Below are 4,812 nucleotides of genomic sequence, written 5' to 3' on the forward strand. Positions count from 1 at the left end.
ATCATTTACCTTTCACGCTGTGAAAAATCAGAAGCTGTCGTATCTCAAAACTAGTATTAGTTTTGCGTGGCATCGTACAATCTGGACAGTCGACCGCGCCTCTAAACACACACTTGCCTTCTGACTCGAAGTGTTTCCCCCGGCGTGAACGGTGAAAACAAGTGCGGCACTGCCATCTGTCCGGGTATTAAAGTAACATGACCATCGAAGATTGCTTTATTTCAGCTGTGTTATTTAACAAGTGGTATATGTTGTGTTAACATCATTCATACTGTTATTTACTAGCCATCTACCTTCGTATAATAAGTGGATATATTTTTCTTTTATTCAGAATACAGTTACGATGGAGCAAAGTAAAAATCTCTTAGTGTCCGAATATTAAGGTTATTCACTGTAAGTAGTTGAGGGTGGCGAAGAGTAATATGTCTATCTCCTTTTGCGGTTGTTTCAAAAGTTTGATGCAACAGCCGAAGCCGGGGAAGGATAGGATCTGTGCAAGTTATAGGATTAATTTTTGTTCCTGCCCACCAACCCACGTTACTTGATATTTATTTCCTGCTTTTTTCTTTTTATATGTCTACTACGTTATTGTGTGGATTTTGGCACTACTACAGAGCCGAGTGTGTTATTTTGTGTGCAGTGGCTCCCCAAAGTCCTTACAGGTGTGGCTTCTGCGTCACAAGACGGTTTTCTAATACATCTTATTCAGTTACAGGGCGAGCAAATCCAGGAGTTCCTGCAAGGCATGACGCAGCTAACACAACAACAGCATAGCAGCACAGCACCCTCCTGCAGCCTCCATCAGGTATTCCACCAATCTGCATACAGCATGAGGACTGGTCGGAATACTTACTCATCTGATGTATCATATGGAGGCACATCAATTTTAAGGTACGAAGAGCAAAGCATTTTTCCTTTTCGTAGTCGCCACGAAAGTTTACAGGCTCATAGTGAAATTGTTTCCCGCCAAACAATCAGAACAGTTGGAGTTTGAGGTTTTAGTTAGAAAGTTAACCTCTTCATTTAATGAACAAATACTGCTGGCTGCTGGAAGGTTCAAATTTTTCCGCCTTCAGCGGGTAGCAGGTCAAACTCATAAAAAGTGGCTCACTGAATTTCAAGGTTCAACTAGGCACTGCAAATTCTTGTGTCGTCGTGGACAATCATACTGTGATGTCATCCTGCGTGACGCTATAGCTCAACTTATTTTTCACGATAGATTTCGTGTGTTATTTTGAAACAAGCTGAATCTTTTTCGGATAGTGTTACAGTTAATTGGTTGTTCGGTTGCTTTGCGGGAAGGGACCAAAAAGTGAGGTCAGCGGTCCCTTCGGGTTAGGGATGGATGGGGAAGGAAATCGGCCATGCCCTTTCAAAGGAACCATCCCGCCATTTGCCTGAACCGTTTTAGAGAAATCACGTGAAATCTAAATGAAAATGGCCGGGCGCTGGTTAAGGCTCAAGTCACTTATGATTTAGCTGAGAGGCAAGTGTCAAATAGTAACGATTTGCATAATGACAGTGTTAGTAGTGCTGTAGTACGAAAACAGTCCCGTGCCCGCAAGGACCGTGTAACACAGCGTGTGACGTCATGTAAAGCAACAAACAATGTCATGCCGCGTAGGTGGAGTGCTGGTAGACAGAAAAAAAAGCAAAGTCCTGCCCAAAGTGCTTTAATCGCCATAAGCGTGTTAAATGCCAAGTCGCGACACTTTTTGTTATTTTTGAAACACAAAAGGTCATGTTCACTCAGCGTGCATGAAAAAGCTGGGTGTACAGAAAACTGCCAAACAACATGTCACTTAACCAGTTCAAATCGTTACTGTTGTCACGGCACAGCCAGCCGCGGAACAGTGCGTCACGGTAGCTATAGCAAATGTGGAACGTAACTCTAGTACAAAACTTAAAAACATTAGTCAGGTGGTTTTGATGAGACAAACAAGTCACGCCGACCCAAACCCATGTGCAGTACTAAATTGTGGACCACTTCACCTGTCACGCATTGTAGTAGCTCACAGCAAGAGGAAAAAGTGATAGTTCTCTCTTAGATGTTGTACGTAGTCGGGACAAGGCTCTGTTACTTTGTCAGTAGCTAGGAAAGATGCCAAATTGCAACTGGACACTGGTGCTTAATTACACTCTGAACAAACTTACTCATTCACCTATAATGAATCCAGCTACGTACTATTGTCAACGTATAACGCACAGGAAATTCCAGTTTTAGTAACTTTCAGTACGCCAGCTACTTTCCAAGGTGTAATGAAGACAGTTGTATTCATAGCGCTTTCTGTCAAACCTTGGCAGAATATGTTTGGCTTAGATTCTTTTGAAATTTTCGGATTGCCAAATCACAAGTCAGGTTGGAAATTTCGACAGATTTGCCTATAGACAAGCTTCAAGCTCTGTGTGACAAATGTAGTGAACTTTTTAGCGACGGCTTCGGTTGTGAGAACAATTTTAGCTCGTGTGTCACTAAAAGAGATTGCACAACCAAAGTTTTGTCGAACTAGGCAAGTACTCGTTGCCATTAGGGAACGGATAGCGTAACACTTACGGGATTGGCACGTTGTTGGATCATCAAGCATATCTGTACAAGTCAGTGGTCTTCCGCGTTAGTCATCTTTCGCAAATGTTCAGCACGTCTTACACTGTTTATTGTAAGTCTCAGACAGTGATCGGCATGTACCCTTTGCCCCGTCAAGAGGAGAGGGTCGCTATTTTTCGAAGATAGATTTGGCAGATGCTTACTTCCAGTTGCGTTTGGATGACTATTCAAAGAAATTTCTGGTCATTAACACTCATCTAGAGTTATTTGAATATCAATGCCTGCCCTTCGGTAGTACCTCAGCACCGGCAATCTCTCAACGCTTTTTAGAACAAGTAGCTGCCAAGGTGCCTTCTTGCTCAAATTATCTGGATGACATTGTTCTGTCTGGACGTTCTGCGGAAGAACGTCTAGCCAATCTGGAGTGCCTTATTCAAGTGTTGTTACCGGCAGGCTTCAAGTGTTGCAAAGAGGAGTGTTATTTTTTTCCAGAGGGTAAGAGAATATCTGGCACACGTCATTAACGTGCAGGGTATGTTTTGCACATAGACTCACTTACGAACCATTAAAGATTTGCCGGCTCAGGAAAATCTAAAGGAACTGGAAGCAGTTGTAGCTCTGCTTCACAAGTTACTGCGTAAGGATATTTCGTTTGCATGGACTAAGAAATTTCACTTGGCTTTTGATCAACTGAAACTTGAGATACTTAGTAACATGTGCCTCATACATTTTTATCCGGCTAAACCAGAGGTACTAGCAGTTGTTGTTTGTTCTATTGGCCTTAGCGCCGCTCTGTCACATCGCGTTGGATCAGCGGATCGGCCAATAGCGTTTCCTCTGAACTCCTGACGAAGACAGGCAAATTATCGTCAGATTGAAAATGAAGCATTGAACATCATTTATGGTGTAACGAAGTTTCATCAGCACCTCTATGGAAGGAAGTTCCACTTGGTGAAGGATCATAAGCCACTCACTTCACTCTTCCATCCAACCAGGCCTGTTCTGCCACACACGACGCAGAAATTGAAACGATAGGCTTTATTGCTGTCGAACAACAACAACGAAATCTTGTACCGCCTTGCAGCTCAGCATTCCAACGCCGATATGTTGTGAAGGTTACCGGGGAGGAAGAATGATCAGATTTAAGCATTGTATTGAATTACATGCGCAAATGGTGGCCAGGGAGAATGAAAGACATTGTTCGACCGGAAGTACGTCGATTCTTCTCTCATCGTTAAGCCTTGTCAGTAGGGCATGGTCTTTCACTGTTACACACTGAGAATGACCAGGACCAGGTCATCATCGCATGCACCCTTCAGCAGAATGTTCTAATGCTGTTGCATCAGGGACGCTGAGGTATTGTGAAGACAAAGGAGCTTGCTAGACGCCATTGTTCTTGGACAGGGATGGATGACCAGATTGAGGTCCTGACGTCACGCTTGACTCCTTGCATGGAGCAACAGGGGCCCCATCTCAACACTTTTCTGACTGGCCAGGCCCCAGCAGTTTGTGGAAACGCATCCGCAGTGATTTTGCTAGACCTTTCGGGAACATACTATGGCTTATTGTAATGCATGTCTTCAGTAGTTTCCCTTTGTGTTTCCAATGAACTCTTGCTAGACGCCATTGTTCTTGGACAGGGATGGATGACCAGATTGAAGACCTGACGTCACGCTTGACTGCTTGCATGGAGCAACAGGGGCCCCATCTCAACACTTTTCTGACTGGCCAGGCCCCAGCAGTTTGTGGAAACGCATCCACAGTGATTTTGCTAAACCTTTCGGGAACATACTATGGCTTATTGTAATGCATGTCTTCAGTAGTTTCCCTTTGTGTTTCCAATGAACTCTACAACATCCGCCAGTACTGTCATAAACTTATTTCAATCTTTATTCATCGAGAGCTTGCCAGAAGTGTTCTCCTCATAGGAATTTGAACAACTTTGTACAGCCGTAGGTATTGAACGTGTGACCACAGCGCCGTTCCACCCACAATCAAATGGTGAAGCCGAGCGTTACGTGCGAACATGCAAGGTGCAGATGGGTAAAATTCCGTGGAACTCATTCACAGGAGTAGGCCTTGCATCTACCGTGCGATGTATCTAGATACGCCTTCCCCGCCGAATTCCCTCAACTGCCGCCGACATTACACGCTGCATCATCTGCTGCCCACCAACGGGAAGTACTGGTCAGTTCTCATCTTCACATCCAGGAAACAATACTCTTCAGGCCATTCAAGCCCGGACAGCAATGGCAACAGGGGATCGT

The sequence above is a fragment of the Schistocerca americana genome, chromosome 2, assembly GCF_021461395.2.
Source record: "Schistocerca americana isolate TAMUIC-IGC-003095 chromosome 2, iqSchAmer2.1, whole genome shotgun sequence".
Lineage (NCBI taxonomy): Eukaryota > Metazoa > Arthropoda > Insecta > Orthoptera > Acrididae > Schistocerca > Schistocerca americana.